Here is a 23,732-nt window from a genome sequence, read left to right as displayed (position 1 = left end):
TGATTTTTGGAAATAATTAATTTTTGAAATAGAATTTTTGTCATATGTGGCCAATTAATTAGCTGGCTGACATCTGACATCGCTGAAATTAATGAGCCTATTTAAAAATGTTTCCATCAATTTCTCTTTCAAAAACATATAAGAAAAGTATTCACGACATATTAGGAATACATAGAAATATTTTGGAAATGCCTGAATACTGTGTATAAAATCAGTGTAATATACAACCACAGATTCTATTGGCATAATGTGTCAGATGTCAATATCAATTGAAGATGGTATTAGAGTCTAAACATGAAGGTCCCCAGGTAATCTACAAAGCTAGCTTTCTTCGCTTGTATTCTCGGTAGATGACAGAATTCTGTGTACCTGCCCGACAGGCTTCATTGGTGGTCCACATTTGTGCGGCATTTATTCCATTTTAATTAACCTCAAGACTCTAGTTTACGTGGCAGAGTTGGGCTCCCTAATTATTTTCATGAAACTAGAGATCTGCCTAGAAACGAAGCCTGAGAGAAGATGTAAGCCATCAGAGCCATTGCTAAATCTCATACAAATAGGCATGGGTACTAGAAAATATAATAAACTACTGTGTTTTTTAAAAAAGACTCTCTTCCATATTATTTAATTTTTGTTGAAGGGTGTTACAGTTAACTCTAGAATGACTCAGGGGCTAATTCTTTTTCTTTTTTGTACATCTGTCTATCAATATCTATATTTTAGAGCACATTAAAGAAAATATGCCCTAAGGTAATATTTTTCATCTTCATAGGGTATGTGAAAAATTACTCTTGTTTTATCCTCTAAGGATAGCTAAGACTGGGAATTGAATTCATTGTTACTCACTTGCTGGCCTTGACAGAGAAAGGCCAGGATTATCTTCAAAATCAAGGCTTCATTATTGAGATAAAATAATAGAGACTTTACTCTCTTTATGTAATTAAATGCAATCATTATTATGAAAATTTTTCTGCACAGCTGTTAGGTTGAAAATAATTTTGCATTATCAGTAATCCCTTTATATCTTTGACATGATTCATAGCTCCTCATATATTCCCTGATCTGAAAATGAAATAGAATTGGAAAACTTCCATAAGTAAGGAGTGCTTATTTGTTGCCTTAATATCAATTCTATAGCTTGTTTTTAATTCAGTGAACTACTCAAATGGTTAAAGTGCCACATCTTGACAATTTATGCACTCAGTGACTCCTAGATAAAGGGTCAAACAGCCAAGCAGGTCATAAAATAGTAAATTGAGTTTAGTCTCAAACGTTTAGACAACTGAAGTCTAATAGCCTCCAAAGAGGCGTTAATTAGGTCACCCTAATTTCACAATGTGTGTGTTAGAGTGGAGGTAATGTTGTGCTCCAAAATAGGGACCTGGTTAGGATCACAGTTAGGGACCTGCAGTGACTGATGTATTACCTAACCTATGTGACCATATCTGACAAAAATTCTCCAATATATTTATCAGCATTAAAAATATATTTTAATCTCCTTTGTCTAAATCTCAAATGATTCTGAACTCAGGTAGGGAAGATAGAGGTGAAGTATATTGGAGTCCTTAAAACCCCGTGTGTTAGTCCAAGCTCAGACTTGAAAGATCTAGGAATTTCCTATTCCAATTCCATGGTAGGTGGCCCTATGTCCTTTTGGGAAAGACTAGAAAGAAGATTTAGCAATGTCACAATGTCATAAGCTCCTTTCTTTAAGGGAATGTGTCTTACTCTTTATATGAGGGACTCTTGGTCTTGAGAAGTGAACTATGTCTAAGAGTTAGATGAGCTGGTCTTCTACTCCTTTATGATGTCAAAGTCAGGCTTCTGCTTACAACACTAGAGTTTCATTTGTTTGTTTATTCAGATCAAGTTGGACCCTCGCAGTCTGCCCAACTATTTTAGTCTAAGAGATACCATGGTTGATTAGCAACTACGAAAGATCCCTATTGGGCAAATTATCCTGATTATCTTTCTGTCCCTGCTACCTATTTTTGTAATCAAGAGCACCTTGTTTCTAGCGGTTAAGTGCTGCCACTCAGCCTTTTCCACTCTGGGATCCAATCACCCTCACTGAAATCAGCGAGCCTATTTCAACCGCAGCATTTTTCTATGCTCCTGCCTGGCCTACTAAGGACAGCCACTATAGCACCTTTCAAGGTGCTGGAAGTATCTTTTTACAAAAATGTACTTAAAAATTCGAACTTAGAGCAAAGGTGCAAAAATAAGCATCTACAAAGAGCAACAATATGCCCTTTATCCAGGTTCATTTATTGTTAATAGTTTGCTTCATTTACTTTACCATTTGGACTCTTTCAACATTTGGGAGTAAGTTGCATACCTCTTGGTCCTTTACTGCTAAATACTTATTTCCTAAGAAAAAAGATATATTTTCATCTAACAACTGTGTGGTTATCATTTGCAGTAAATTTAACGTTAATTCAACACTTTTATTCTATCTATCATCTATATTCCAAATTTGTCAATTGACCCAATAACGTCCCTTGTAGAATATGTTCATCCTCCAGTATAAAATGCAGTCTGGGGTTAGGTATTGCACTTAGTTGTCATTTGGTTTTAGACTCATTTAATTTGGAATACTTCTAAAGCTTTTCTTCGTCTCTTATTACAGTAGCATTTATGCAGAATAAAATCCCTCTCTTTCAAAAAATAAGATAGCATGTTCTTCATTTTGACTTTGTCTGATGTTTCCTCACGAATAGGTTTAGGTTATGAATTCCCAGCCAGAACACTGCATAAAGGACCCTGTGACTTCATATCCTCCTCAGGGTATCAAATCAAGAGGCACACAGTGTCCATCCACATTTTTCTCACCTTGTCAAGATTTCCCTGTCAAGATTTTTCTGATTTCCCCACTGTGTAATTACTAGTTTTTGCCTTGCAATTAATAAACAATCTGTAGAAGGACAATTTAAGATCATACAAATATTTGCTCCTTATCAAAATTTATCCCCCTAGTTTTAGCATCAGTTGATGATTCTTGCCTGTACCAATATTTACTACAATGATTGCAAAATGATAATTTTTTCCAACTCCTGTGCTCTCCCTGTATTTATCAGTCAACACTTGGCATTCTTCTAAAGCAAGAGCCCCTGTCCTCTCTCTCTTTCTTTCTGTGTTTTGTATATAGAAGTACATGTTATATATATACATAACTATATATATTTTCTATATAACTATAAATCCATACCAAAAAATATAAGTATACATATATATGAAGGTGAATATATATATATATATATTATTTATTTATTTATTTTGGTGTGGACTCGTAGTTTCCCTTTTTTCTCCCCCAGTGGTTTATAACATATTTCTGTCTTTAATATTTTGTTTACCAATTTGTTTCTAGATGCCCAGGTAAAGGGAGGATCCTCTGAGCTCCCTCAGGAGAAATTCTTATAGATTGAGTGACTTAAGGGCACATCAAATAAATCCATTCCATTCTTATCTTTCTAAGTTTTAAAATTCCTTCTTCCATATTATGTGAATAATTTTAGGCGTCTCACCTTCATTCAGTGCAGGCCACCCACTGAGTCCAGATTCCAGTCAACTAACCAGGCCAACGTTGAATACCACTTGGGGAAGCTCAAGTTGGCACACTGAGTATATAATCTCTGGTAGGGACACCCCTATTGATGTAGTGGGCCTGATCTATCGTGACATTTCTTTTTCCCTTGTCTAGCCCTCTTAGAACCCATTCTTACACATATTCCTCAGCTTTCTGCTACTATATATTAGCCAGATCATGGCTCTATTTTGATATGTAGTGTAACTCCTTCCATGTTCAGCTCTGTATTTGTCTCCCTGGGATCCAGCTCTTGCCAAGGTGTAGTGTCTGAGGTGCAGTAGAGGCGGAGTTGGGGGAGGGATATTGTCATCCCCCTGACAGGTGAAGCTATTACAGGGTCTCCAAACAAGTCAGGGCTTGTTTCATCAGAGAGGGGAGGAAGAACTGTCTTTGCGTGCAAAGGGATATTCACTGGTCTTCAGGGATACAGAGTGGTCAGGTTCATCTGAATCCGCCAAAATGTCCTCAGGTAGGATTCTACTTTCTCTTAATAATGCTCAAGCTCTGACATAGGAGGCACGGCTAGGCTTTGCATTCAATTTATGTAGTGATTGAGCAAATTATAGGAACTGACTGTGTGTCTGATTTCTGGCTCTGTTAGTTTTGTGGCGGCAAGAGATCATAATAAATGTCCCTTGATCTTCCAACCGTGTCTTGAGCTGAGAATTTAAAACCCAGAGCTTGTGCTATTTATTTTCTTCTTTAAACTCTCCAGTGTAATGAGCAATAGCTGGACTTCTGTAGTCTTCATTCCCTCTGTAAATGGTCTCTCACAGTGGTCATCTGGTCTACCCAAACTTTCCCTTCAGTGGGCACTTTATGTCAAGCGACTGAATGTGATCATATGAGTAATTGTGTGCTATGGTTGTGTATTTTCCATGTTTTAGTGGAATCATCTTTGCTTCACACCCAAACAAATCTCACAACTCCCAGATTCCCATCGTTGAGGATGTTTGCTCACAACTACTTCTATTACTAGATATTGTATTAGTCAGAACTTGTTGTAAAAGCAGGATCTACTCTAAATATTTTGAAGAAGAAAAGATTAGACACAGAGAATTATAGGCTTACATTGAGGTAGATTGGAAGGACAGATTCTAGTTGAGCCATCAGAAATGACCTCTGCAATCAAGAACAGATCCACAGGAGACCTATGTACTGAGACAACCAGGGCAACTGAGAGTGGCTATGGTGCAGGAAGCAGGGCCCTGGTATCAAGAGGTTAATGTCACTACTGCCTCTGATACAGCTCCCTATCAAAACAAAAGAAGCAGGAAAAAGGACAATTAACGAGGCAGAAAATTTTCAAATTTCTATGGTCTTATTAGCTAGGGAAACATCAAAAGCAAACAAGAACATAGTTTCAGCCTCATTTCCCCTTTCCAAATCTCACTCAAGTACATTTAATCTGAGGAACATATTTTGCACCCAAAACTCTAGTTGCAATAGATTAATGTTGTTTTCACTTTTCCCAAATCTCAGAGATAGGGTGGAATCTAGATTGAATAAGCCATCCACAATATTTAACATTGCCCGCCAGTGAGAATTGCCACACACAGACTCAGGTGCAATCAAGCCTATTTATCTATTTTTAATGAGAGTTGTAAGCAGTAAATACTTGACTCAATTCTCATAGTGTGTACTTATAAACCATACTTTATGAAACTCATAAAATGAATGATTCTGACTCCCCCAGACTGAAGTCTATGATTAGTCTATTTTCCTCTTGTGTTTAGTATTCTTAAATCATGAAATAAATGGCATCCAGCATGGCTGAAGTGACTTTGATATTTAGTTTAATACTTAATGGTATGCATTTTTCTTTTGTAATAAAGCCTTGATATATTAAAGTCAATTAGCCAATAACTGTATGTGACTCACTAATATATTTGCATTTCAGGCACAGTAAGACCAAGCTGATCTTTTAACAATATGGTATGGAAGACTCAGTCTACCCTAGGGTAAAGAAGAGTCTTATCTTCTCGCTGAGGTGATTGAGCCAAACTGAGCATGCTGGCCACGTGACTTACTCTTGACTGCTAACTAATAGAATGGTTAGTTTGATATATTTGTTGATATAGGTCCAATATAAGCATATCTTTTATGTTGTTGATGTTGTTTTTATCAGTAACTGCGTTTTTAACTGAAGTAGAAATTCATAGAAAAAAATGAAAAATATAACTGTAGGCTAATTGGCTTTGAAGCTTTGGGGGATTCATTTTATTATGGAAGATTCAACTGAAAGAGAAATGCACATACACAGCATGAAAGGTATCGACCACACGGAAACCACAGGAGAGAGCTCAATTGGCTCGCAATGGGCTATCTGATGCAGAGGTGCACATCCATAAAATAACTTCCATTGTGTTTGTTCTTTTTTTTTTAAAGATTTGTTTATTTTTAAATTTTTTTTCCCCCAAAGCCCCAGTAGATAGTTGTGTGTCATAGTTGCACATCCTTCTAATTGCTGTATGTGGGACACGGCCTCAGCATGGCCGGAGAAGCGGTGCATTGGTGCGCGCCCCGGATCTGAACCCGGGCCGCCAGTAGCGGAGCGCACGCACTTAACCGCTAAGCCACAGGGCCGGCCCCATTGTGTTTGTTTTATTTTTGTTTGTTTATCTCCTCTAAGTAAGGGTTTACTCATTATTTGAAAAAGAATTCAATGAAAGGGAAAAAATACTAAGATAAGAGAAGAAACTCTTTTTAAAAAGTATCTTTCTGATATCTTATTTGAAAGTTTTAATTTTGTGGTAAAATATTTTATGGCATTTTACGTTGTAACTCATGCTTGCAAACTTTTACTAGTTAATACATTAACCTTTGTAATTCTTGCCTAAGAATATTTATTCCCCAAGCTTTGATGAGAGAAGAATCTCCTCTATAAGGGTAATAAAGAAAATAAGGTGGCTACCTGTCAGAGTCAAGTTTTCAATTATTTTCCAGCCTTTTGTGCAGGAGTAATTGACACTTAAGAACATCTTTCCAAGGAAAATCCCTCTGACTGCTTTTATTTATTTATTTATTTGTTTATTGCAGTAACATTGGTTTATAACATTGTATAAATTTCAGGTGTACATCATTATACTTCTATTTCTACATAAATTACATCATGTTCACTACCTAAATACTAATTACAACCCATCACCACACACATGTGCCAAATTATCCCTTTCGCCCTCCACCCGCCCTCCTCCCCCTCTGGTAACCACCAATCCAATCTCTGTCTCTATGTGTTTGTTTGTGCTTATTATTATCTACTACTTAATGAGTGAGATCATACGGTATTTGACCTTCTCCTTCTGACTTATTTCACTTTGCGTAATACCCTCAATGTCCATCCATGTTCCTCTGACTGCTTTTAAACATTCAGCCCGCTTTGGGTTGCAAATGCCAATGGTATCACAGGGAAATTCACTTCTGATCGAGTGTCTAGAAGATTCACTCCATTCTCCAAATCTCTCTGCATGATGTAGATTAATCTTTGGAGGAGATAACCTTAATATATATATGGTACAAAATTTACTGATTTACTGAAAATAAGTATTTCCAGCAAGATCACAAAAATCAGAATATGACATATACAAAATATCATTCTGATGAACCAGAAGAGCTATCTGATTTCTGTTGCAGTAGAATTTAGATCTAGGGAGTACATACCGTAAATTGCATTTCTAGCATGATCGAGCTGGATGACCAATAGAACCAAACATCATATTTGGCTCCTGAAATTAGCAATGAAAAGAAATGCTTCAGCTAAGTTATGCAATGATGACATTGGGGTCCATATTTGAAAGGACGACACGTACCCAGAGGATATACCCACGTTCGGCTTTAATAAACGTAAAGGGTGTGGCAGAGCAGGAGAGAGAAAGCACAGGCAATCATCAATCATAGAGACACCACATATTCCCAGGCACAGTCCTTCTTTGTCCTTCCTCAGTCACATAGGATGTACTTCATCTTTGCATAGGAACTACCAAGATAGATATGCGGCATCTCAGTGTCAGGGGAATCCAAGCTCAAGTTTACCAGAGGACTTGTACAATCCACATTATATGGTAAAGCCAGGCTGGAAAACCAGTTACATTGGGTGCGGGCTATGGATCTGTGCCAGCTTTGCAAACCCTATAAACCTACATAACCAAGCGCCCACCTTACCATTTTTGAATTCTTACTTCTCTTGTCTGGATTCCCCAAATATCTGTGTTTCTAGATTTTTGATTCCTCATCTGACTCTATTGTTAAATTCATTTAATTCTTTAACTTTTTTTCCCCATCAGTGCTGGCTATCAGCTTAGAATGATGATTTGGTAGAGGAGATAAGAACAAACAAACACATAGAGACAGAGATTGGGTTGGTGGTTACCAGAGGGGAAGGGGGCAGGGAGGAGGGCAAAAGGGATAATTAGGCACATGTGTGTGGTGATGAATTGTAATTAGTGTTTGGGTGGTGAACATGAGAACATGATGCAATCCAAGCAGCAATAGAAGTATAATGATGTACACTTGAAATTTATACGATGTTATAACCCAGTGTTACCGCAATAAACAAAAACAAAAGAAAAGAAAAAAAAAAAAAAAAGGTGAAAGACGTAAAACTTTACATCTTTCTGTGTGCAAGATTGTTTTTATACTATGATATTTGGCGGTTCATTTGGAAATTTGCTTTGATGGGATGGGAATTTTGGGGTAAAGAATTTAAAATGAGTGACTTGGGAAGGAGGCAAGAGAATAACTGCTTTATACGATATTTGGATACAGAGCATTCATTGTAAATGTTTCAGTTATATATGGAAAACAGCTTTTGGTTAAATGGCACTCACTGGGATAAGATTCTATCTGCATTTCCCATTTTTATATTCACAATTTTTGAAGAAAACCTAAGAGGTCTTATTGGTAATATTAGAGCTCTTAATTTTAAATATAGCCAGCCCGTGCCACCATTTGCCACATAGAACATGTGCAGTTACATTTTATTGTAATGTCATTGAGGTTGTCTGGGTGGGGACAGGATTTTCCTGTCACTGTAGTGGCCCTCACCACTCTCCTGTAGCATGGATGGCTGATTCCAATCTACTTGCCTTTCTTACAAACGTTGATTGACTGTGCCCATTGACCCGGGGCTTCTTTTGAAGTTGCCAGAATGAACTTAATTGGCATTTTCAGCGTGTTTAATGTCCTGATGAAGTTCAGTATCTCCCAAGTGTGATCTGTAGAAATCAATCCCAGAATAAAGATTTTGTTGGTTCATCAGGAGGCATATAATAAGAATAACAATAACAAAGTTAACATTACTTGAGTACTCACCATGTGTCAAGTTCTAAACTATACAAATTACATGTATTGACATTTAATCCTCAATAATTTTATGAGGCCATAACTGTTATTATGCCCACTTTATAGTTATGGAAACTGATGCATAGAAGAGTTTAGTAATTGCCCAGTGCATACAGTAGAAAAAGTCTAAACTGGTATTTAAACAGATAAATTAGAGACTGGCCTGGTGGCATAGTGGTTGAGTTCAGCGTGCCCTGCTTTGGCAGCCCGGGCTTCCCGGGTTTGGATCCCGGGGGCAGACCTACACCACTCATTAAGCCAGGCTGTGGCGGCGACCTGCTTGCAAAATAGAGGAAGATAGGCACAGATGTTAGCTCAGGGCTAATCTTCCTCAACAACAAAAAAAACACAAAAAACCCCCAAAATCCAGATATATTAGTGAGAAGGTCCCAGAGTCAACATAAGATGAAACAGAACAAAGCAAGAAAAGCCACAGTCACAGTAATTAAAAAAGCTTTTTTCTTTTTAACCATTGTTCTTCATACACATTTGTCCACGGATTGTGCATTTTGAGTGACGTCCATTACTACAGTGTACGCTTTGGGGAATGCTTCATTCATTTAGTTAGATTCTCTGTTGCTGTACTTCCAGACCCCAGATCAGCTCTGAAGTTCCAGAGTTGCCTAGGAAACCTTGAGTAAATAGATCTGAAATTTTCTCACCCTCAGGGGGGAGGTTCAGGATATTTCATCACATTTCCTTTAGAAATCCACAAAGAGTTGGAGCTAAGCCAAAGGTTTCCCACTATGACTGAGGGCGTGTTCCATAAAGGCAGGAATTTTCGTTTGTGTTGTTTTTGTCTGCACCCCTGGCAGTTACGATAATGCCTAGAACATTGTAGGTGCTCAAAAGATACTTGGTGAATAAATGAATTAAATAGCTATCATGGATCATAACCTTAATACAGCCCAGATCTGTGCTCAACTCTGGAGCATAGGAGAAAAGACTGGCAGAGTAGGAAGTAAAGTGATTTCAAAGGGCTGTCATCCGTGTCCCCTGCCTCTCTTATTTCTCATCCTCATTTTTATTCCACAACACCCAAGAAAATTAAGAGCCAGCCCTGGCGGCCTAGTGGTTAAAGTTCGGTGCTCTCACCGCTTCGGCAGCCTGGGTTTGCTTCCCAGTTGTGGAACCACACCACCTGTCTGTCAGTTGTCACACTCTGGTGGCGGCTCATACAGAAGAACTAGAGGGACTTACAACTAGGATATACAACTATGTACCGGGGCTTTGGGGAGGAAAAAAAAATTAAGATCCACGTCCCAGTGGACTGGAAGACTTCTTTCATTTGATATACAGTTTCCTATGAGGGCAACAAAAAGATTTTCATTCACTAATTCAGATGGCGAATACTTTTTGAGGGCTTATTACGTGGTAGCCATTGGATATATAGTAATGAGGAAAATACCCTATAAGCACCTGTATAGTAATTACTACGGGCCTTTTATAAGTGCTGTATATATATATTTATTGAATCTTCACCACATTTTACATTTGAGAAAACGAAGGCCACAAAGCTAGTAATTGGCAGAGCTGAGATCATGAACCTAATTGGCCATTTTTTAGAGGCCATGTTGTTCACCAGTAAGCTGTGGTTCCTACTCCAACTCTAGTGGAAATGAAAGACACATAATCACACAGAGTCTATCAAAATTACAAATGTGACAAGTGCTGTGAAGAACAGCAGAGGGTGTCATGAGAGAGTCTCGTGGAGGGCAGTCAGGGTAGGACTCTGAGAAGATGACATTTGAGCTGATATCTGGAAGGAGAGAAGTAGGGAGCCAAGATAAGAGCAGGGAGGCATTCTAGCTAAGGGGAACTATGTGTGAGGGGCAACGCAGGGCAGCCACCATGTTTGCTGTTTAAAGAACTGAGAGAAGGGCATTGTGATGTGAGTTTAGGAGCTGGGAGCAGGGCAGGGACAAGGAAAGTAGGACGTACGGAGAAGCAGCTGGAGACTGAGGCTCCAGATCATGCTGCGCCTTGCAGACCACGTAAACTTTTGTACACCATTTTTATTTCAGCTGGAAGTCATTGTAAGATTTTAGCAGGGATGCGACATGATCCTATTTGTGTTTTATGAATATCTTTCATTCTGCTTTTCATACTTTCATAGTGAAAAATAGTCATGACAATTAATAGCACATTTTTGACAGAATGTTCCTTTTAGCAGATGTTTTTCTTCATTATTTCAGCAAGTTCACTTGTATCACAGATACCATGTGTGGAAAATGCTTTTGATTACAGAAACCATATTTAAAACTATTTTCGAATTAAGTATTTATTTTACATAAATAATTACCATATGTATAAAAAGCAAATTTAGAAGATTTATACATGTTATCATGAATTAAAATAAAGGAGAAGATATGTGGCAGAGATACTATTAGATGTTTCACAGTATTGTTGAGAAGTTACTAAAAGTAACTTTTCCAAAGCTATATAATGCTCATTGTGGGTTATGTACATGTTAAATAACATTAGTATATTTGGACACTTAGACAATAATTGCTATAAGGAGTACCGATGCAGCAATATAAAATTATAATGTAATCATAAGAAGATAATTATAATGTAGACTATTATAATTATTAACATATAATTCTATAATAGAATTAACAAAACCTGTTCAGGTTTACTATTTCATTCATATTTTAAATATAATGAATTAAAAGGCAAAAAAATGCGAGCATTTTAGTGAAAGTCAGTAAAAAGAACGCTTATGCTAATCTATATAACAAAGAACTACTAAGATTTAACAAGTTTGCACTGGTAGTGCGGATTCTTTGCAAAACCGCCCCGTAGAAGAACTTAGCTACTTTACGGTGCTCGATATTTGTATCTAAACAAGTGTCTTTTGGAATCAGAAGTAAAAACCATGGTCTGTAGCAGTGGTTAAAAGTAGACGCTGTTGCTCTAACAAAGAATATTTCTCTTCCTGATTGGCAGGAGCTCAGCTCTAAGCATCCCGAGCAGGCTCACGGTCCAGCAGCGCTCCCTGGAGGGCGGTGGCAAAATAGCAGCCTGTCAGACCGCAGGTGGAAGGCGAGGAACCAGCTATAATGAAACGCGTTTCGACTGCGGAGCGCACGGAGGTGACAGGTTAGACAGCAAGAGAAATGGCATAATGCAGAGTCAGTTAATGATTCTAGCAGCTTTCAACCGCTGAGAATGTTACAATTGGGAAGGGAAGGTGGCACATGTGAATTATCTCTTGATAACAGTCAGGGAAATCCTTCAAAGATTTGAATGTTCTTGCCTATTAGGACACGCGGAAATATTTAGATTGTGGTGATAAAGCATTAATGTCAGTTTTTTAAAGGCTATATTATGGAATCTGTCACTTGTCAAATGCGAGAATGCAAATATAAAGAAACCTCTGAATACAGCCTAGAATATGTGCTAGTGGTTCCATTGTTATGGCGAAAGGCTGTCCTCTGGTTAATTTACCATTGATAAGTTTTTGATACAGCCAAATATCACTGGGCTCTCACCAAATTGTACAGGAGAGTGTTCATTCGTATTTTAAGGTTACCTGAAAATACAAAATAGTCAAAATATAAGTGGGAAATATTATTAGCCAGATACCTCTTCTTTTTAATTATGCACAGATGCAATTATTCTTTTAAGTGGAGTTGGGTAAGAGATGCTCCTGAAGTCCTGGAAATTCTGCAATTATAAAATAAGAGTGATGGGGACAATTGTGGTTTATCAATAAGAGGCATTGAATAGTAGTTAATACTTTCAGGCCATGGCAAGGAGTCTTAAAGAGGGATCTCTTCCAGGATCTTCTCAGGATTTCTGTGGGTTTTTGGTTCCTGGCCATTCACTATGTCCAGGTGACTTGCTTAGTGCATAGTAACGTGGCATGACCTCCAGTTTCAGCTTAAAGCCTCTTGTTGAAAGTATGAGTTAATATTAGTTCTAATACTGGATTCCTAGCAAAGCTGTTAAAATAAAATAATACCAGAGCAAGTTTGTCTTTTTCACTTACCAGCCATACCAGAAATTGAATTCACAGCCTCAGAAATGAATTATTTTCACTTAAGTAGTTGTGTAACTGCACATAATAGCATGACTTTTTAATAGCTCTAGAGACTAATCTTTTCTGAAGCACATACTTCTACACCAGGCATGAGGCACTATGTTAGTAAAACAGACATGGACTTTCCCCTTCATGGAGCCTGAAGGATAATTTATTAATCTTACAGCAGTCATCGATTTGGTTAATGTGTTGCTTGTGTTTGAACAAAAAAAAGTTTAGAATGTTTTAAAAGGGTTGGCTTTGGGTAGAAAGTTAGATTCCTGCATCTTAGTTCAGGCAACTGCAGAATGAGGGAGCCTATGGTAATAAATAGACGGCGCCATGCTAGGTTAGGGTGGAGACCATGTGGATCGTTATCAAGGGCCAGGCACTGTGTTTACACTGGCATGGACTATCCGACTGGATCCTCATGTAGTTCAATGAAGTAGATATTCTTATTATCTACATTCAATACTCAGGGATTGGAGGTTGAGGTGTAACTAAATCAATTGCCCAAGGTCACGCAACTAGTAAGAGCTTTTTTTTTTTTGGTACAGAAGATTGGCCCTTAGCTAACACTTGTTGCCAATCTTCCTCTTTTTGCTTGAGAAAGAGTGGCCCTGAGCTAACATCTGTGCCCATCTTCCTCTATTTTGTATGTGGGATGCCGCCACAGCATGGCTTGATGAGTAGTGTAGGACTGCGTCAGGGATCCGAACCTACAAACCCGGGCCACCAAAGTGGACCGCACTGAACTTAACCACTACGCCACTGGGCTGGCCCCAGTAAATGCATATTTTGATTTTTCTCACCCAATAAAAAAACTGGAAAGTGGAAGATTTTTAGAAAGAAATAATTCACCTAATTAGGGCTTTAATACACGATTAAATAGTAAAACCGCAGAGATGCCGGTGATAGGCAGCCAATGGGACTCAATAACTGTGAGCCTCGCTGCTCTCTGCAGATTGTGTTACTGCTGTTATAGACCGCTAACTTTTTCCCGCTAATGCCCATTCCAGAAAGAAGTCTTCACAATATTATAATGATTGGACATGAACCTGAAGGGTGGAACTCTCTGTCAGGAACAATCTTCCGGTTCTCCAAAAAAGCTTTTAAACTGTTTGTACACAAATCATTCAGCCAAGAGCAAGCCATCAGAAATTCTTAGTAGGAGGCAAAAGAGAGGTCAGAGCAGATTGCCGCAGCCGGTGGGCACTCAACTAAAGGAAGCTTCTAAAATGAAAAAAACAAAACAAGGCTTTGCCTCCTTTCCTTCATAATAAAATGCTGACACAACCTTAATTATAATGTTATAAACAGTACTGTTGGACTGCTGCTTCACCATATGGGACTGAGGACCATAAATGTGTTATATATTGGTTCTTAGGAAAGGAAAATTTAGAATAGACTGTTTGTAAGAATCATATTTTTATGAGTCTGCTGAAGAGTAGCTGAATGTTGAATCAAATCACGAATTCTCTAGACCATCATAATCAGAGTAGGCAAAGTATATATTTGCTCAGGGAAACATCTGTTAAGGAATTTCTCCTGAGTCTCATCAGCAGTTGGCAAGCCTTGCTGTTTTAACTGTGTTTTCATGATTGGCCCGTCTGCACAATAGTTTACCCTGGTTGTCCTTCTACCATTAATTCACTAAAGTCATAACCTTTTTGATGGCCTGCCTTTGTTGATAACGCTCACAACAAAATTTAAATTAGAAAATCACTCACTGATTTGTGCTTTATTCAGTTGTAGTCTCGAATTTTATATACATGCAAAGAGCTCTAAAAAAGGATATGTATAGTAAGTTATGAAATGAGTGGGAATCAACCATGCTTTTTACATTTATAACTCAGCTCCTTTTGGAATATTACAGAAGCTGTGTCTTTACCTTACAATGCTTTGTTCTCAATCATCAAGCCATCATTTCTAACACTTCTTGGTGAAATTATTGAAATTGGTTAAATTATATACATAGAAATATCTTTTTTAGTCCAAAGAGAGGCACCTTCCAGCAAAATACACTTTCAACAAACTATCAAACCAACAATAGGAAATAAAGCATTTTCTAGAAAAAAAAAGAATAAAACCAGAAAATCACCTTTGACACATTTATCTCATTAACATATATTGCCGGTGACATAAATACAATATGTCACGAACTTTTTGGGATATGTTTGACATTAAATCCATATATAACCAGGATTATGTTACTTTCTTTCTAGTTTTCCATTTGGTGCTCCCCAAGTGTCACATAGCAAATGAAATACTATCTTGATAAACCCATTTGTATATTGTTGCATAATGTTTTACAGTTGATCCGCAAGTGAATTAATTTTTTTAATTGTGGTAAGACCACTTAACATGAGATCTATCTTCTTAACAAATTTTTAGCGCATGACACAGTATTGTTAACTATAGGCACCATGTTGTCCGTAGATCTCTAAAACTTATTCATCTTATATAAATGAAACTTTATACTTGTTGAAGAGCCACTCCCCATTTACCCCTCCTACCAGCCCCTGGCAGCCACCATACTAATCTCTGCTTCTATGAGTTTTTGACTATTTTGTATATCCCATAACTGGAATCATGCAGTATTTGTCCTTCTGTGACTGGCTTATTTCTGTTAGCATAATGTCTTCCAGATTCATCCATGTTGTTGCATATGGCAGGATTTCCTTCTTTTTAAAGACTGAATAATATTCTGTTGTATGTATATACCACATTTTCTTTATCCATTCATCTGTCAATGGACATTTAAATTGTTTCTATATCTTGGCTATTGTGGATAATGTTGCAATGAACATGAAAGTGCAGACATCTCTTCCAGATTCTGATTTTAATTTGAGGATGTGGAGAAATTAGAACCCTTGTACACTGTTGGTGGGAATGTAAAATGGTGCAGCTCCTACGGAAAATAGTATGGAGTTTCCTCAAAAAATTATAGTAGAACTACCATACGATCCAACCATCCTACGTCTGGGTAAATAAGCAAGTGAATTATTTTTGATGTGGTACTTGCTCATACCATATCAAAATATCATAAAAGACCTGAACAGACATTTCTCCAAAACAGATATTCTCCGCAGATGGCCAATAGGCACATGAAAAGATGTTCAACGTCATTAACTATCAGGGAAATGCAAATCTGGTGCAGCCACTATGGAAAACAGTATGGAGAGTCCTCAAAAAATTAAGGATAGAACTACCATACAATCCAGCTATTCCACTGCTAGGTATTTATCCAAAGAATGTGAAACACATGCACCCCTGTGTTCATTGCAGTGTTGTTCACAATAGCCAAGACTTGGAAGTAACCTTAGTACCCATCAAGGTATGAATGGATAAAGATGTGGTATATACACACAATGAAATACTACTCAGCCGCAAGAAATGATGAAATCCAGCCATTTGTGACATCATGGATGGATATTAAGGGTATTATGCTAAGTGAAATAAGTCAGAGGGAGAAGGTCAAAAAACATATTTTCTCACTCATAAGTAGAAGATAAAAGCAACAACAAACAATCACATAGAGACAGAGATTGGACTGGTGGTTACCAGAGGGGAAGTGAGGAGGGAGGAGGGCGAAAGGGATGATTAGGCACGTGTGTTTGGTGACGGATTGTGGTTGGTATTTGGGTGGTGAACATGATGTGGTGTATGCAGAAATAGAAGTATAATGATGTACACCTGAAATTTATAAAAGTTATAAACCAATGTGACTACAATAAAATAAACAAAAAAAAAAAGAAAAAAGAAAAAGAAAAAAATACCATATAATTACTAATATAGAATAATATAAGATTGCAGCTTTCTCTGACATTTCCTCTGGTCAAAGCATTGGTATACTTGGTCAACAATAAGCATGGACAAGAAGGAAAGTAATATTTCTGTTGTGTGCAATATCGACCTGCAGTCGCAGATGACATTATTAAGTTTTAGTAATTGTTTAGGTCATCAATCTCTGGCAAGAACCTTTCAGAGTGCTTGATGATAGCACAAGCACCAAGCTGTGATGCATTAAAAAATGATGAATCTCTGTCCAGGTAAAGCTCTGCCCTTTGGCTATCATAATGTATCTCCATTTTGTTTACAAATGGTTATTCACTATGCTAAATGGCACCAGGGTACATGAGATTTTATAAATAGTTGAAATGTTGGCACTAGCTAATATCAGAACTTATGTAGTTGAAAGTGTAATTGGAAGTCTAGGGAAAATAATCACAGTTACCTGTAAAATAAATGACTTCGGTAAATTAAAATCATTGTGATCAGCTATTTAAATGATTCAAGATTATTTGTTTAAAATATCATGCTCTTCAAAGAATAACTCATTTTTAACTTTCAATTTTCACTTTTAAAAATAAAGTCTATGTTTCCTACCTAAACATAACTTTACATCATCATACATAAATTTGGTAATTTATAAATTTCAAAGGAATCTGTTTCTCATCTTTGCTGTTAGATTCATTAAGTCATCAGCCATCAGCCATATTATACCCATGTTGTTTTAGTTTGGAATAAGAAGCTTTTATTTGATGGGAAATTTTATTTCCTGAACACACAATGGAAGTGGCTTTCTTTATCTGCCTCACTCCTATGTATCTGTCCTTACTAATCAAAGGTGGCATTTTACAGATATATAGGAGGAAAGTTGTGCAGTGCTTGCTGTAATTCCTTTTATTTTATTTTTTTGACCTAAGTGTTTTGTCCTGCATTGTGTTTATTATGATAGTTATGCTAGTTCTGGCTCTATTATCATTCTTTATTCAATGAATGTGGTAACACCTCCATTTTTATCAGTGAATTTTTTCAAACATACAGAAAAGTATGGAAACAATATGATCGTGACACAGGAAAACGCACTAAGCTTTCAAATCTTTAACATTTTGATAGATTTAGATTTTTTAAGAAATAAAAGAGCACAGAAACAATTGGCGACCCATGCCAGGTTGCCCCCCTTCCCTCCATTCATATGCTGTTCATTAGAATGCTTGTCAATTTCAGGTATGTATTTATGCTATTACTGCATAAGGATTTATCCATGTAATGTTTCGTATATTTTCTGTCTTTATGCAAATAGTCTGAACTGTGAACATCCTTATTTATCTTGCCTTTATTTTTCAGTATTCTGTTTTTGAGTTTTCACCATGTTAATACATATCTATCTGTTTCATTCATTTTAAGTACTCTATATCATGCTATTGATGGAGTATATTACAATTTATTTAATAAGTAGTTAGGCTTGTGTCCAATTTTTCAAATGTTGTGCTTTTCTATAACTTTACCAGGAGAGTACCATATTGCCCTTCAGGGTATTTGTATAACTTTACATTTTTGACAATGTATAATAAAACTTCCCCATTTTTCCACAACCTTATCAATGGTTAATATACAATATTTTCAATTTTGTCAATCTGATGGATATGAAATAATATTTTACTATTGTTTTGTTTTTCATTTCCCTACTCAGAAATGAGCTTGAGTATCTTTTTACACATTTATTGGACACTGGTTTGGCACTGGGCTACCTATGCGTATCTTTTCCTCACTTTTTTGGCTGTTTGTGTATTTTTTTATTACTTAGTAGAAGCTCTTCATATATTCTTATGACTACTCCTTTTTCAGTTAAGTAAATTGCAAATAGTCTCTCCCAATTGATAGCTGGTCTTTTCACTTGTTCATGGTCTCTAGTTGAAGAGCTAAAAATTTAATATATTCAAATTCATCAGTCTTCTCTTTTATGTTTTGAGCTTCTAAATCATGTTTAAGAAATCTTTCCCTACCTTGTAGCTAAAAAGATATTCTACTATATTTTCTTTCTTTCTTTCTTCATAGATTAGGTCTTTCATTCACTTAGAATGGATTGTAAAGTGTATCTCTAATTTTATTTTTATTGTGTATAACAAAATCTGTTCTCACAGTAACGTTTATTGAAAAACACACTCTTTACTTATTTTTAATGCCCCTTCTGTTATGTATCAAGTTTCTAAATATTCATGGGTCTGTTTTTGTCCTTTCAATTCTATTGCATTGGTCTAATTTATACCTTTATACTAAGGCTTGGTATCTGTTAGGACAAGACCCATTAATCAATGGCAAATTCATGGGGCACTGTTGTTCAAACTGGAAACAATTCCTCTTTCTCAAGATGGCGTTGGAGATCCCCACCTTGTTCTTTCTTCTTTCTTTCTAACTTATTTTTGTCTCATTGCTCTCCCATGTGAATTTTCGAGTAAGATTGTCAAGTTCTATGAAAAATCCCACTGGAATTTTCCTTGGAATTGAGTTGAAATTAATAATTAGTTTGGAGAGAATGTTTTTTTATGATATTATGACTTTTCAACCATAAGCATGATTTATTTCCATTTACGCAAGTCCTTATTTATATTATTCAACATGTTGTTATAATTTCTGTTAGATGTATTCCTAGTTATTAGAGTTCATGGAGATTTTGTTTGGCTTTGATATTTGGCCAAAACCAGCTATTCAGTGTGGCTTCAACCTTGGTCTTCAGAAGATGAAATGGCTGCAAGCCAACTTCAATATAATTTCTGGCATCCCTGAACTTGAGTATGATCAATAATTCTGTGATCTCAAAGGTTTCTTTCATATTTAAAGAGAGTTACAAATAACATGTAACAAGACATGTTATTTGGATTTATTGTGAGTATCTGAATGTTCATTTACAAATATATGTAAATATTCTAGATATTAGAGTGAAAATTCTCCTTATGTTGTTTTTGTGGTAAAAATCTGTTATTTTGAAATAAAAATGTTGATTATTGCAAAAGTACAATGCCATAGGAACTAATAATGACTGTAAAATGTTAATATCATGACAAAACTATTATAAACTTTCAAATAGTTAAGTATGTAGGACAACAATTTTGAGGATTAAATTTGAATTTGAGAATGAAATTAGAATATTAACAGAAAATGTGTTAGCTACTTAAGAAAAAATATTCAATACTCTTTGAACCAACAAATGTTTATACAATTTAAATAATACAAGGCAGAATATTAGAGATTATATAATAGTTCTAATCTTTGTACAATTGTTCAGTGTACAGTAGCCAAAGACTTAAATGAAGGAAACTAAGAACTCTGACTTTTAAACATTTATCTTCCTTTAAGGAGTTTTTCCCCTTAAGCAACCATAATTGAAAATGAGTGTCCATTTAATGGCACGGATGTTCTGTGCAGGGGCTGCACAAACAACCTAGCAGCTGAAATTATGCAGAAATAATATTTTCTGCATTGTGAAATTTAAGAAATAATTTTGACAACAAACCTATAAAATAATAAAATTGTAATAAAATTTATATTTTTTAATGAAGTTTCAGATTTATTCTTGTATTCTAGAAGTTTATCTATGGTAGTCATAGCTGGCTTTGTCTCAACTGTGGTCATATATTGATATTAACATTAGGGCACTTGGTCTTTAACCAAAATATGCATTTGGTGCACGTCTACAAGATCCTAGAAATAGTGTCTAATAGTGTCTGCTATATACTAGATGTGTGTACTGTAATAGTTAATATAATCTTATTTCTTTCAATTTCATTTCTAATAGCTTATTATTAGGATATTATTGAGTTATTTGATATTTTATCTAGAAAATTTGATGACCTTATTAATTCAAATAGTATATAGGTTCCCCTGATTTCTCTGTGTGAAAAACAATATTGCCTACAATTAAAGATTGATTTCTGTCTTTCTTTTTAAGTCTTATATACATGGTTTATTTTCCATATCTAATTGTAGAAATGGCAGTAGAGGACATCTTCACTTTGTTCCTATCCCCCTTGGAATTTAAAATTTTTTTTGCCCACAGAATAGGACGTTTACTGTGGATTTTTGAGAAAATGCCTTTTTTTTTTTTTCCCCATGAGGAAGATTCTCCCTGAGCTAACATCCAAGTCAATCTTCCTATACTTTGTATGTGGGTCGCTGCCACAGCATGGCTGATGAGTGGTGCAGGTCCATGCCCGGGATCCAAACCTGTGAACCAGGGCTACTGAAGCAGAGCACTCCAAACTCAACCACTACGCCATAGGGCAAGCCCTGAGATAATGCCCTATCAGCTTAGGTAGACTACTCTTCTGTTCCTAGTTTGCTGAATTTTTCTTTGTTTTTACATGAATGAGTGTTGATTTTAGTGGATGCTTTTTTAGTATTTGTTGAGGTAAATAGATCTCTCCTTTAATCAATTAATATGGTTTATTCAATTAACTTATTTTTTTATGTTTAAACACCCTTGAAATTTTTGGAAATAGTCTATTAGTTATCATGTATTTAAAAAAATATACTGTACTGAATTAAATTTAATAATATTTTATTTAGAATTTCTCCATCTGTGTCCATGAATGGACTTTGTCCAAAATGCTCCCTATTTTTGTATTGGCTTTGTCTACATTGAACATCAAGTTAATATTGCCTAATTGTATTTATAGAGGATCTTTCACTTTTTTTGGATTCCCTGAAATAGTAGGCATAATTACAACTTATTTGTCTTTTGAAGGAAGAAGTTCAAAAGTTTCCTGGGAAAAGTTTCCTGTAGAACTGTCTAGATCTTTTTTTGGGGGGGGTTGTGTTTTTTATAGGGGACAAGGCAAAATTTTGGTTACCTTCAGTGTTGTTAATGATTATCGTTCATTCACTTTTTCAATTTCATATGGAAAAAAATGGTCATTTATATATTTTCTAGAAAATTATTGTTATTATTTATGTTTTCAAATCTATTCCCATAAAGTTGCTCCTAGTATTCTGTTACAATTAAAAAAAACTCCTAATGTATCTGTAGTTATATTCCCTTTTATTCCTAATAACAATTTAGTTGCTCTCTTCTTCTGTAATAAGTATGGCTGGAAACAATATTATTTTATTTTTCAAAAATCCTGATATTGGCTTTATTGATTGTTACCAGAGAACATGTTCTCTTTGACATTGATTCTTTGAAAATTGTTGAGGCTTTTTTGTGACATTATGAGATCAAATATTACATGTATCCTTAGAAAGAATTTTTTTAAAACTATTCTCAGGGTTTCTTGGAGAAGTGGTTGATTCCACAGCCGGGGGAGGGGTAATAAAAGATGAGCCTGGAGCATAGTTTGGAGTCAAAAAGTAAGAAAGTTCTCAAAAAAAAAGATAGGACTTGTTGAAAAGACAAAGGAGACAACATGAAAGTCCCAATGACGAAAGATATAGCAATTTCAGAAACAAAATAAATAATGATAGTATTTAACCTATGAATAAATAAATATCCATGAGTCCATACTAATATAAACAAATAAATAAATAGGTGGGGAGAAGGAATGACTCTCTCTTACAGAAAAATTCCAATTAATAAATATATAAGAGAAGGAAATAGTGGATCACCATTAGAATTCCACAGTAATAATTACTGCAGGCAAGATTATTGCAAACAAGAGCATGCTCAAATTACTAGGCAAAAAATTTGAGGAGAAACAGGACATTTTCCTAGTTTCAAAATATCTCCCTTAAGATATTTGGTTAAAAAGGGGAAAATTAAAATTTTATAGTGAAAAAACCTGGCAGACATCAGCTTAAGCAAGTGATTGAGTTAACATCCCCAGTAATAAGACATATGGGTACTACGTACTCCCTGACTGGATGTACTGAAAAGGACACAGAATAATTAGTATGCTTGCCAACAATGCATAAACTCTATTTAATCATGAGAAAATATCAGACAAACCCAAATTGAGAGACAGTCTGCAAAATAACAGACCAGTACTCTCCAAGAAACTGTCACAGATTGGAGAAGACTAAGGAGACACGATGACTGAATGCAGTGTGGAATCCGGGATTGGATCCTGCGGCAGAAAAAAGACGTTAGTGTGAAAACTGGTGAAATCCAAATAAAGTCTTTAATTGCATTGTACTAATGCTACTTTCTTAGTTTTAATAATTATACTATATTTATGTAAGGTGTTAACATAAAAGGAAGCTGGGTGAAGGGTATACGGAACTCTTTGTGCTATTTCTGTAAGTTTAAAATTATTTTCGCAGATAATAACAAAAAGAACACGTAGTTCATGTGTCTCATATGCAGGATATCTACATATGTACTAGAACACTTATTTTTGAACATTAAATCTTCAATTATTTGGTTTAATCAGTTTCTGTTACAGTTGTATTAAAATTTCCCACTATGATGGTGGAGTTATCAGTTTCTAGATGGAATAGAAAATACAGTCACAATTTTTATCTTTTCGTATAAAAGTTTAATCCTTTAATATTTATTATAATTACTGATATATCTTAGCTTTTTAAAAAATGTTTTATCTTGTGTTTATTATCTACAGCAGTATTCCTCAATATATGTTTTCCCTTTCTTCTGAATGAACAGACTTCTTAACTGGGCACAGGGCTTACTGCAATAAATATTACATGTCCCAGCCATCCTGGAGTTAAGTGTGAGTATGTGACTAAATTTTGGCCAATGGAATATAATACCAGCCTTCCAGAGTCTTCATTATGAAACAATGGGAGATGCCATTCCTTTCTTCTTCTTTGCCTCTTCCAGCATTATTGTGCCTGGAATATGGATGCTTCCTTATAATATGAGGATAAGGACCCTACCCCAGGGATGGCTGAATGGTGAATTGGATAGTATCTCAGGATAGTATTGAACTGAGTGACCATACCACTCTGGACTTCTTATCTCAACACTATGTGATTAACATGAGTACAAAATAAACACCTTCCTTATTTAAATCAACATGTGTATGTGTTTCTTGTAGCTGAGTC

The 23,732-nt window shown here is 35.9% G+C and overlaps 1 long non-coding RNA gene across 1 annotated transcript; it reads left to right on the top strand.

The window, feature by feature from the left end:
- The first annotated feature begins 4,006 nt into the window (after positions 1–4,006).
- On the top strand, positions 4,007–23,691 carry LOC131393914 (uncharacterized). Its single transcript, XR_009216004.1, has 5 exons — positions 4,007–4,055; positions 5,487–5,640; positions 11,876–12,028; positions 23,288–23,398; positions 23,509–23,691. It is a non-coding gene; the product is annotated as an uncharacterized LOC131393914 (long non-coding RNA).
- Positions 23,692–23,732: the final 41 nt, after the last annotated feature.

This window comes from Diceros bicornis, chromosome 29, assembly GCF_020826845.1.
Source record: "Diceros bicornis minor isolate mBicDic1 chromosome 29, mDicBic1.mat.cur, whole genome shotgun sequence".
NCBI classification, from domain to species: domain Eukaryota; kingdom Metazoa; phylum Chordata; class Mammalia; order Perissodactyla; family Rhinocerotidae; genus Diceros; species Diceros bicornis.
The sequence above is the reverse complement of the archived record's forward strand: the minus strand, read 5'-3'. Positions and strand labels throughout refer to the sequence as shown.